Genomic DNA, 12,904 nt, shown 5'->3' on the forward strand with positions numbered 1-12,904 from the left:
ATTTTTGTGCCAACAATATACTAAATGAAACATTGAAAATACTGAGCAGCTTCAATCTTAACATTTATTTCCAGTTGATACCGCAGGTTGACACGGTTGATACTAAATCTAGTGTATTTCGCCACCTGCTGGTAAATGTATTACAGCACAAGTTTTTAACCAGCATAATATTACACTATGCACATACTTGTGTTACTAACAATTGGTTATCTCCTAAAATTAATAATGTTCCACCTTTTGATTTAAGCCATATTATTTCTTCATGGATGATTTGGAATGTTCTGTTTCTGATATTATTAATATAATTTTGTTACTGGGTAAGAACCATATTCATTGTGCCAAATGGAGAAATTGTAACTCTCCTTCCGGGGTTTTATTAACGATTTAAAGATTTTTTTTCACATGTCTCATAAGAGTAGAAAACAAAAATGCAAGTAAAATAAGTCTAGACGTTGCTCGTTATGTTTTATTCTAATTTAATCATTCCTCTCCTTTTCTATGCTCCATTATGTGAATTTAAATGCTTTATTTATTTTGTTATTCATACGCACCTTTTAATTCTTAGAGCGCCTTGTTTTTTGTATTCCTTACAAGAATCCCCATTTTTTTTACGTTTATTTTTATTTTCCTTTCTTTTCATATTGCATTTAAATTGATATTTGTGCATTATCCTCTTTGAGAGTTTGTATATTTTCAATAAAGTTTTGTTGTGTTAATAAAAGCAGCATACTGTGGCCGTGTGGCTTAAAGTTCTAGTTTATGGAGATAAACAAAGTGGAATATGCTGAATTACCTGGGATACCAACATTGTATGTTTTGGATTGGTTATTGGTATTATTGGTATTACTGGATTGGTTTATGGATTACAGATCACAGCGTGTCATAACCTGTCTGTTTGTTTGTTGCAGAGCTGCAGTTTAGTGGGTGTGACTTATTCATGATTTAGTTATGGGGTATATTTATTTATTTATTTATTTATTTTTTGTCTGCATATATTAATGGTTAATGCCATGATGGTAAAAACCTGAGGCACATACAGGACTGTGTCAGAAAATTAGAATATTGTGATAAAGTCCTTTATTTTCTGTAATGCAATTAAAAAAAACTAAAATGTCATCCATTCTGGATTCATTACAAATCAACTGAAATATTGCAAGCCTTTTATTATTTTAATATTGCTGATCATGGCTTACAGCTTAAGAAAACTCAAAAATCCTATCTAAAAAAATTTGTATATTCTGGGAATCTTAATCTTAAACTGTAAACCATAATCAGCAATATTAAAATAATAAAAGGCTTGCAATATTTCAGTTGATTTGTAATGAATCCAGAATGTATGACATCTTTGTTTTTTTAAATTGCATTACAGAAAATAAAGAACTTTATCACAATATTCTAATTTTCCGAGACAGTCCTGTATATATGCATTTTTAATATATCATATATATTTATTTTATTTATATATATATATATATATATATATATTTTTAATATATTTATATATTATACAACATATATTTACAAATGTTAGGCCAGCAAGCAAAATTCGTTTTTGACATAGTGAAGCATTGATTGTGGATAACTTATTTCAAATAAGTGTTTGAGGGTTTACTGGAATATTCTGTTCTGTTATGGAGGATAATGCAGTTGCAACCTGTTGTTGAAGTTTGCAACAGGTTGGCATAAGGTTCCCAGACCATGTGCATGAAGGTTCCTGGTTTATTCTGAGAGCATCATGTACATAAAGAGCTAACCAGGATCTTCATACGGTAAAGCTTGCATGGTGTTAAATAAGTTCTGTGTACAAATGAATAATGAATAAGCTGATGATGTGGGTTTCTGGAAGATGATTAGTCCATACGTCATCAGCCGATATTGAACCTTATCTGTTGAACCTTATCTGGGAGATCAACTGCAGTGAAAGAAACTTTAAACATGTCACACTTTCAGCCAGATATTTTCTCTTGTCTATCTCTAATCCGACAACCAGCAAAAATCTACCACAACCAAAAGCCCAGAGAAAAACAGGAGGGGAGCCATCCCCTAAAATTTCAACTTTTTTCTCGAAATTTCAACTTTTTTCTCGAAGTGCATAATGAAAAAAAAAAAATCTTCCCCCAGTTCTAACTAATATAGAAACATGCAGCACGTGTTGCCTTCATTCTAAGTCTGATACAAGACTTTTCCAGACATATTTGTTTTTTGTGTTTTTGGTCCAATATGGATCTTTCAACATTTTGGGTTGCCGGACCCTGGTTTAGAGCAAGTATTTGTCCACAAATAACTTCTTCTTCTTCTTTTCCCTTTGGCTTCTCCGCTCAGGGGTGGCAACAGCAAGTCATGTCCATCCATCTATCCTCTGAATTCTCTTCTCTCACTCTAACCAACCTCACATCCTCTATCACTACGTCTATGTAGCTCAATTCAATTCAATTCAATTTTATTTATATAGCGTCTAATACAACAGATGTTGTCTCTAGACGCTTTCCAGAGATCCAGAACATGAACATAAACATAAACCCCCGAGCAATTATTATATAAACAATGGCAGGTAAAAACTCCCCTAGTGGGAGAAAAGCCTTAAGCCAAACAGTGGCAAGAAAAACTCCCCTTTAGGAGGAAGAAACCTGGACCAGGACCTGGATCATAAGGGGGTAGAAACCTGGACCAGGACCTGGATCATAAGGGTGTAGAACGGCCAGAACGCAGCTCCCGATGCTCCGGCCTGCAAACATGTACAAAAGAGAAAAAAGGGGGGCCGGCACAAGAAACTACAGGAACGATGGACAAAAATGATAGCTATGAGATATTTCTAATAACTAAAAATGGAAATGGAGAAGAGAGGAAGGGAAAAGGAGAGGAGAAGAAGGGTGAGAGGCACCGCCCAGTGGATCATGTCGGTGCCCCCCTGCAGCATAAGCCTATAGCAGCATATCTACCACCAAGCTATATTTGAGACTAACTATTATAGTCTTGTTCTACAGCTGCAACTATGACTACTGACTCTAACACACTAGAGTTTACACTAACTAGAGATTTACCAACACCAGCTAGAGGTTTACTAAACACTAACTATAGGCTTTACTAAACAGAAAGGTTTTAAGTTTAGTTTTAAAGGTGGAGGTGGTGTCAGCCTCCTTAACCCAGATTGGAAGTTGGTTCCAAAGTAATGGTGCCTGATAGCAGAACGCCCGCCCTCCAAATCTACATTTAGATACTCTAGGAACTACGAGTAAACCTGCACTCCGAGAACGGAGAGCTCTGCCAGGAACATAAGGCACTATCAGGTCTTGGAAATACTGCGGAGCTAAGCCGTTTTGGGCTTTATATGCAAGTAATAACATTTTAAATTGGATTCTGAATTTTATAGGTAGCCAATGGAGCGACGCTAACACTGGAGAGACGTGGTCTCTCCTGCTGATTCCTCTCAGCACTCGTGCTGCTTCATTTTGGATCAGCTGGAGCCTATTCAGCAAATTACTTGGACATCCTGCTAATAACACATTACAGTAATCTAGTCTAGAAGCTACAAACGCATGAACTAGTTTTTCTGCATCACTCTGCGAGAGGATTTTCCTAATTTTTGCAATATTACGGAGATGGAAAAACGCTATTTTACAAACCTGATTAACATATGGTTTAAACGACAAATCCTGATCGAAAATAACACCAAGGTTTCTCACAGTTGCACTGGAAGCCATCGCAACACCATCTAATCCCTTCCTAAAATGCTCTGGACCAAGAATGGTAACCTCTGTTTCTGTTAAGGCTCGAGGGAAGGAGGGCGGACCCAAATGCAGGACAACACAAGCAAGGTTCAGGTATAATAAAGTTTATTAAACAAAAGGCGCTCCACAGGAGGGAAGGAATGCAAACACAAAATCACAGACCGAAAAAACGCGGCTGGAAAGTCCAACTAAAAGCGCAGACCGGAGGGAAGCTCACGGCTGGAAGATCCAAACAAAGGCGCAGACCGGAGGGAAACTCACGGCTGGAAGATCCAAACAAAAAGGCGCAGACCGGAGGGAAACTCACGGCTGGAAAAACCAAACAAAAGGCGCAGACCGGAGGGAAACTCACGGCTGGAAAAAGTAATCCCAAGGACCCAGGAAGGGAAGGCCCACAAACAGGAGACCAAGGAAGACCAGGAAAACGGGCAGCATACAGGGCTCTGAGTTGGAGAAAATAATCCGACACCACAGCTTGTGGGAGGCAAGCTTAAGAGCAGACTGGGTGACGAGGCTGAGTGGTGTCAGGTGTGGGGACGGTGATCGGGATCAGCTGTGGTGCTCTGGCCAAGCCTGACCAGACTTTGGCGCCATCTGGTGGAGGAAAGGTGTGCCAAACCCTAACATCACCTCCCCCTCAACGGGCGCCTCCCGGCGCCTTACCGGGCTTGTCAGGGTGGTCGCGGTAGAAGGCCCGGAGGAGATCCTTGCACAAGATATGGCGTCGTGGGATCCACAACCGCTCCTCCGGGCCGTACCCCTCCCAGTCCACAAGGTACTGGAACCCTCGACCTCTGCGGCGGACGTCCAAGATCTCCCGAACGGTGTACGCAGGCGCTCCATCCACGATCCGGACCGGGGGAGGATCGTCGGCTGGGGGTGATAGGTCAGACTCCACCACTGGCTTTACAAGAGATACATGAAAGGTGGGATGGACCTTCATGGAGTCTGGGAGCCGCAGACGCACCGCCGCAGGGTTGATCATCCGGTCGACCTCGAAGGGGCCCACGTACCGCGGTGCCAGCTTCCGGGACTCCACCCTCAAAGGCAGGTCCCTGGAGGACAACCAGACTCGTTGCCCAGGCCTGTACCGAGGAGCGGGGACCCGACGACGGTTAGCCTGCTGCTGAGAGCGGAGACAGGATTTAGTCAATGCGGAGCGTACCTGCCGCCAGACTCTCTGGCACCGGCGTAGATGGACCCGGACCGAGGGAACAGCCGCCTCCCTCTCCTGGTACTCGAAGAGGGGGGGTTGGTAACCCATAGCTGCCATGAAGGGTGAGACGCCAGAGGACGATGACACCAGGGAGTTCTGGGCGTACTCCACCCAGGGAAGGTAGGTGCTCCAGGAGGTCGGGTGCCGAGCCGCCACACACCGGAGTGCGTTCCCCAGCGACTGGTTCATCCGTTCAGTCTGGCCGTTGGACTGGGGATGGTAACCGGAGGAAAGGCTTGGTGAAGCTCCCAGGGCCGTGCAGAAGGACCTCCACACCCTGGAGGTGAACTGCGGCCCTCGGTCCGACACAATGTCCGTCGGGATCCCGTGGAGACGGAACACATGCTGCACGAGGAGTTCCCCAGTCTCGGACTTTCCCCGGGCGCAGGTCGGGCAGGCAGCGATGAACCTCTTGGTGTCGCGGAAAAGGGATGGCCACCAAAACCGCTGTCGCAGGAGGTGAAGCGTGCGGGCTACCCCGGGGTGGCACGCCAGCCGGGACGAGTGGGCCCACTGCAACACCTCCGAGCGGACGTTCTTCGGAACGAACAGGGTATTGGGAGGTGCTCCGCCAGGGTCCTCTGCCGACCCCTGGGCCTCCCGGACACGTTCCTCGACCTGCCAGATGGCTGCCCCGACGATGCAGGCTGGGGGCAGGATCGGGTCAGGGTCCCGACAGACCGGGTCTGCAGAGAACTGGCGGGATAGGGCATCAGGTTTAGTGTTCCTCGAGCCTGGGCGGTAGGTGAGGGTGAAGGAAAACCGCCCGAGGAACAGGGACCATCTGGCCTGGCGGGAGTTGAGGCGCTTTGCCCCACGGAGGTAGGCCAGGTTCTTGTGGTCTGTCCAGATGACAAAAGGTTCGGCTGCCCCCTCAAGCCAGTGACGCCACTGCTGGAGCGCCAGGACAAGGGCGAGAAGCTCGCGGTTCCCCACGTCATAATTTCTCTCGGCAGGAGAGAGACGCCGACTAAAATAAGCGCAGGGATGCAGCTTACCGTCCTTTGCGCTCCGCTGGGAGAGAACGGCTCCCACCCCAGTATCCGAGGCATCCACCTCCACCACGAACTGCCGGGTCGGATCTGGGTGGGAGAGAATAGGAGAAGAGGTAAAGAGCACCTTGAGCTGTTCAAAGGCTGCCTCGGCCTCTTCAGTCCAAGAGAAGGGACGGAGCGTGGAGGTGAGTCTGGTTAGCGGCTCTGCCACTCTGCTGTAGTCCCTGATGAAACGCCGGTAGAAGTTTGCGAATCCCAGGAACTGCTGGAGGTGTTTCCTGGTGGTGGGAGTAGGCCACCCGGCCACAGCCTGGATCTTGGAAGGGTCAGGTAGAAGCTGACCCTCCCGGACTATGAACCCCAGGAAGGACACAGAGGCGTGGAACTCACTCTTCTCGACCTTTACAAACAGACTATTCTCGAGCAAACGTCTCAGAACCAGGCGGACATGCTGAATATGCTCCTCCTCTGTCTCCGAGAAGATAAGAATATCGTCAAGGTAAACACAGAGGAATTTGTTCAACATGTCGCGGAGCACATCATTGACGAGCGCCTGGAATACTGCTGGGGCGTTGGTGAGCCCGAAAGGTATTACCTTATATTTGAAGTGTCCTATGGGGGTCTTGAAGGCAGTCTTCCACTCATCCCCACTGCGGATCCGGACCAGGTGGTAGGCGTTGCGGAGGTCGAGTTTAGTAAAAACCCTGGCTTTCTGCAGTGGGGCGAAGGCAGAGTCGAGGAGCGGCAGCGAGTACTTATTACGCACCGTAATGTCATTGAGGCCACGGTAATCAATACAAGGGCGGAGGGACCCATCCTTCTTCTTAACGAAGAAGAACCCCGCCCCCACCGGGGATGATGAAGGAACAATCAGCCCTGAGGCTAGCGACTCACCGATGTAGCTCTCCATGGCCTCGTGCTCCAGTCTGGAGAGCTGGTAGAGCCGGCTAGATGGAAGCGGGGCCCCAGGACGCAGGTCGATCGCACAGTCGTAGGCTCGGTGTGGAGGAAGGGAGAGAGCCCGCTGCTTGCTGAACACCTCCCCCAGGTCGTGATACACCTGCGGGACCGTGGCGAGATCCACTGCCACGGAGGGGGAGGTCAGGTCCCGAGGAAGAGCTGAGCGCAGGCAGCGTGAGTGGCAAGCCACGCTCCATGCCGTGATCGTGCCCGTCGTCCAGTCTATCTGGGGGTTATGAGTGGCCAGCCAAGGAGAGCCCAGGACCACCGGAGCTGCAGAGGAAGGGATTAAAAACAGATGAATGCGCTCCCGGTGGTTACCTGACGTGAGCAGGGTGAGCGAGGTGGTACGGTGCGTGGAACGGGCGAGTGTGCGGCCATCGAGGTCCTAGACGGTGCGGGGTTCCGGGAGTTCCACAACAGGAAGTCCAGCTTGTCTCGCCAGGGCCTCATCGATGAACGAGTCGTCTGCGCCTGAATCCACCATCAGGGGAACCGGAAGCGAGGAGTTCCCCCAAAGGAGCACCCCCCGCAGGATCAGACGTGACGACTCTGGGTAGGTAGAGACTGCGCTCGCCAGCACGCCTACCTTTGCTGGCGAGCCTGGTCTTTTGGGCGCAACGGACAGGAGGCGATGAAGTGTCCCGTCTTGCCACAGTAGAGGCAGGAGTCGGAGGCAAGACGGCGGCGTCGCTCCGCCGGCGAGAGGCGAGTTCCCCCCAGCTGCATCGGCTCCTCGTCACAGGACAGCGCGCCAACTGGAGGCCGCTCACGGTTCGGCGAGAGTTGGGGTCTTGGAGGAGGGGAGCGAACCCGCTCTCGCCGTCGCTGGTAGTTATCCAAATCAATTGCCCGGTCAACCAATTCGGAAAGACCCCCAGGTCGGGACCCGGAGACGAGGACATTGCGAACCGCGTCGTTGAGTCCACGGCGGAAAACGCATAAGAGCGCCGGCTCATTCCACCCACTCTCGGCAGCCAGGGTGTCGAACTCCACCGCATATTCCGCCACCGAACGGCCCCCTGACGGAGAGTTAGCAGCCGGTCCCCTGCACAGCCCGCATGGTTGGGGCGGTCAAACACCCGTCTAAAGTGGGTGAGGAATTCAGCCAGAGAGTCGAAGCGGGCGGACGCGTTTGCCTGTGCCCAGGCCAGAGCTCTCCCCCGCAGCAAACTGATGATATAGTTGATTCTGGAGATGTCGGACGGGAACAGACGTTCGCGCTGAGAAAAAACGAGCGCGCATTGAAAAATGAACCCCCGACATCTTCCAAGATCGCCGTCAAAGGGGTCCGGGTCTCGAGCGCAAGAGGAGAACGCCTCTCCCTCACTGGAGGAACCGGGTGTCGCAGACATGCCGGTCTGACCCAGACGCTGCACCAACGTGTCCACGGAACGAGCCAGCAAGGCAATGTTGTCATGCGCCATCCGTATTGACTGCTCATGTCGAGCAACGGCAGCATCCTGGCTACTGAGACCTTGTCGTGTGTCTGCTGGGTCCATATTGGTCGGATTATTATGTTAAGGCTCGAGGGAAGGAGGGCGGACCCAAATGCAGGACAACACAAGCAAGGTTCAGGTATAATAAAGTTTATTAAACAAAAAGGCGCTCCACAGGAGGGAAGGAATGCAAACACAAAATCACAGACCGAAAAAACGCGGCTGGAAAGTCCAACTAAAAGCGCAGACCGGAGGGAAGCTCACGGCTGGAAGATCCAAACAAAGGCGCAGACCTGGAGGGAAACTCACGGCTGGAAGATCCAAACAAAAAGGCGCAGACCGGAGGGAAACTCACGGCTGGAAAAACCAAACAAAAGGCGCAGACCGGAGGGAAACTCACGGCTGGAAAAAGTAATCCCAAGGACCCAGGAAGGGAAGGCCCACAAACAGGAGACCAAGGAAGACCAGGAAAACGGGCAGCATACAGGGCTCTGAGTTGGAGAAAATAATCCGACACCACAGCTTGTGGGAGGCAAGCTTAAGAGCAGACTGGGTGACGAGGCTGAGTGGTGTCAGGTGTGGGGACGGTGATCGGGATCAGCTGTGGTGCTCTGGCCAAGCCTGACCAGACTTTGGCGCCATCTGGTGGAGGAAAGGTGTGCCAAACCCTAACAGTTTCATCTGAATTTAGAAGCAAGAAATTTCTGGACATCCAGTCCTTGATGTCCCTAAGACATGCCTGAAGTTTAACTAACGGTTCTGCTTCATCCGGCTTCATAGACAAATAGAGCTGCGTATCATCAGCATAACAATGAAAGTGTATGCCGTGATTCTGGATTATACTTCCCAACGGCTGCATGTATAAACTGAACAAGATTGGCCCTAGCACTGAACCCTGCGGAACACCATAACAGACCCTCGACTGTTCTGAAGAAACCTCATGTACATGAACAAACTGGAACCTGTCAGATAGATATGATTTAAACCAACGTAGAGCTGTCCCTTTAATCCCAACAACATGCTCTAACCTGTGCAGTAAAATGCCATGATCTACAGTGTAGCTTCTCTTTGTTGTTCCTCTAACCCAGGGGTCGACAACCCAAAATGTTTTAGAGCCATATTGGACCGAAAACACAAAAAACAAAAGTGTCTGGAGCAGCAAAAAATGTCTTGTATAAGCCTTAGAATGAAGACAACACATGCTGCATGTTTCTATATTAGTTATAACTGGGGGAAGATTTATTTTTTCATTATGCACTTCGAGAAAAATGTTGAAATTCTTGAAAAAAAGGCAAAATGTCGAGAAAAAAGTTGAAATGTCAAGATTAATGTAAAAGTACAATCTTGAGAAAAAAGTTGAAATGTCGAGAAAAAAGTCAAGATCTCGGGAAAAAAAGTCGAAATGTCGAGAAAAGTCAAAATTTTGAGAAAAAAGTCGAAATGTCGAGATTAAAAAGGAAAGAAAAAAGGAAGAAAAAAGAACAAAAAAAGAGAAAAAATAAGAAAAAAAGGAAAAAAGAACGGAAAAAAAGAAATGAAAAAAGAGAAAAAAAGGAAAAAAAGAGAAAAAAGGGGGGAAAAGGAAAAAAAGAAGAAAAAAAGGAAAAAAACATTTTTGAAAAAGCTCCAGGAGCCACTAGGGCGGCGCTAAAGAGCTGCATGTGGCTCTAGAGCCGCAGGTTGCCGACCCCTGGTCTAGGCCTCCTGCCTCACAGTTCCCACTTTAGCATCTCTTTCCCAATAAATCCACTCCCCGTCCTCCGTGCATGTCCAAACCATCTCAATACACAAGGAGGTGCTGATGCTTTCATCTCCAGTCGTATTGATTATTGTAACGCCCTGCTTTCTGGTCTTCCCAAAAAGAGCATTTCTAGTCTCCAATTACTACAAAACTCAGCTGCACGTGTGCTGGTGAAGACCAGAAGGCGGGTTTACATTACACCAGTTTTAGAATCACTGCATTGGCTCTCTGTGTGCTTCAGGATCGATTTTAAGGTTCTCTTATTAGTTTATAAATCTCTTAACGGTCTGGGGCCTTCTTATCTGTCTGTTCTGCCTTTACCCTGTAAACCCTGGCGGACCATGAGGTCCTCTGGCCTTTTAATCATTCCCAAAGTTAGAACCATAACCCACGGTGAGGCATCATCTCACTACTACGGCCTACGTGTGTGGAACAGCCTGCTGGAAACTCAGGGTTAGAGACGGGTGATGCTTTTGAAAGCTCAAGACTCACTTTTTTAAATTGTCTTTTAGCTGATTCCTTTGAGTCTTTCTTGTATTCCCTTGTTTGAACTAGCTGTTCTTGTTGTTTTAACCCAGGTCTTATGCTCTTATGGTTTTAAGTTGTTCTTATGCTTGTTTTAGCAGGTCTTGCTTTCTAGACCTACTTTTAAGATTTTATGTTATACTTTTAAATTCTTTTAGCATGTATTTTAACTTCAGAGCCTATCTTATCCTGCTTTATTAGGGCCCGAGCACTAACAGTGCGAAGGCCCTATTGTATCTGTCGGAATTTTTTCTTACTTTCTTCTGACGAAACAAGGGCCTTTTTTACCCCTAAACGTGCCCCAAAAGTCACCAAATTTTTCGCCAAGCCAGGCCTGGGGAAAAATGTGATATTTAATGGTTTGCATTAATGGGCGTGGCCTAATGGCTCAACAGCGCCCCCTACAAAACTTTGTGACTCAAGCCCCACAATACGGTTTGACGTACATGCACGAAAATCGGTACACACCTGTATCATGTCGCAACTTAAAGAAAAGTCTCTTGGAGCCATGGTTGAAACCGAACAGGAAGTCGGCCATTTTGAATTAATCTTGTAATTTTGACGCAATTTATGCCATTTCTTCGGCCGTTAATGCGGCCAGAACCGTAACGTGCACCCAGGTGTGTTATACATCAAAATGTGTGTCTCCATCCTGCGATGACGTGCATTACTTTTCTCTTTCAAAAGCGTTACCGTGGCGACGATAGATGTCAAAAAGCGCACCCCCCTTCATCTGATTGGTCGATATTTTATAGTTCCTACTTTCTGCCATAACTTTTGAATGGTTTAACATACAGACTCGTGGGTGGTGTCATCGGACTCAGTTTTGAGTCCTTGAACATAATTGGTGCAAATTAGCCCCGCCCCTTCTTCTGATTGGTCGATATCTGATAGTTCCTACTTTATTCCATAACTTTTGAATGGTTTGATATAGAGAGTCGTGGATGGTTTCATCCACTAAATATCCAGGCCTGAAGAATCTACAACAAGTCATACAAGCTTCCACTGCAGCCTGAACGTGCACAAGGGTGGAGGACCGTTCATCGCTGCTTGCAGCTTCAATTTTATTTGTTATTTACTGTTTAATTGTGTCTTGCTGCTTTTAATGTTGATGTAAAGCACTTTGAATTACCTTGTGTTGAATTGTGCTATACAAATGAACTTGCCTTGCCTTGTATTTATTTATTTTGTTGTTATGTTTTGTCTTTTCTTTTCTTATCTTATTCTATTTTATTTAAATTTTTATATTTTCTATGGCATATATAATATGATATAGTGAGGAAGGGACAGGACTAAATCAGCGTTCTGCCTCCTCCTGTTTCCTCTCCAACACATTATTTTGCTGCTGTTCTTTATGAGACTGTTACATTGTTTTGCTTTTTTTTTTTATATGTTGAAGCTTTTAATTTGATGGTGATTTGTTGTTGTTTGTGTTTTTTTTTATTTTTTTTTATTTAACATTTGCAAAAAGTACAATGATTACAAATCTTCACATTATGCAATTTCAAGTTGAATTATAACATATAAAGAGTATAAACTCAAATAAAAAACAAAACAGAAAGCACAACACATTATAACCAGCCAGGGGGGATTACATTATAACAGAAAGCCAAAACATTTACATACATTTATGGTTTTGATTGCTTTTGAATTAGTAGAAAATGTAATAGTCCAGATACTGATTGAATTCACAATGAAAAGTAAAAAAAAGAGGGTTTTTTGTGTAAGAATTTGGATTTGTGGATGTGGAATTTTGCAAGGATAATCAACAAATTAATAATACATGTTTCTTTTGGCTTTGTTCTAATCGTTACATGGTCAAAAACACCAAACACATCCTTCCAAAATAATTTGAAATCAGTTTTAATGCTTTCAGACACAAAATTACACTTATCACTCCAAAAAGTTTGAACAATGGGGTACAGCCAGAATAAGTGAGTCATTGTTTCTGAATTTGCAGAACAAAAATTTTGAATGGATATTTCTTTTGAATCTTTTTACAATGTGATCATTTGTAGGATATGATTGATTTGTTGTTGTTCGGGATTAAAGCCAACAGTAACCTTGCGTCAGCTGCTGAATCAGCTGCGCGTCTGCGTAATTACGCACATGGTTTCAGGTGAGAGCTGGCCAGGACAGGTGAAGCAGGTGAATGAGGTGAAACCAGGTGAATGAGGTGAAACCAGGTGAAGCAGGTGAATGAGGTGAAACCAGGTGAAGCAGGTGAAACCAGGTGAAGGTTCCAATCCCAGCAGGGTTTAGTTTACCTGAGGATCAGCAAGTTTGAGCAGGCCTCGCTG

This window comes from Cololabis saira, chromosome 8 (assembly GCF_033807715.1).
Source record: "Cololabis saira isolate AMF1-May2022 chromosome 8, fColSai1.1, whole genome shotgun sequence".
Taxonomy (NCBI): domain Eukaryota; kingdom Metazoa; phylum Chordata; class Actinopteri; order Beloniformes; family Belonidae; genus Cololabis; species Cololabis saira.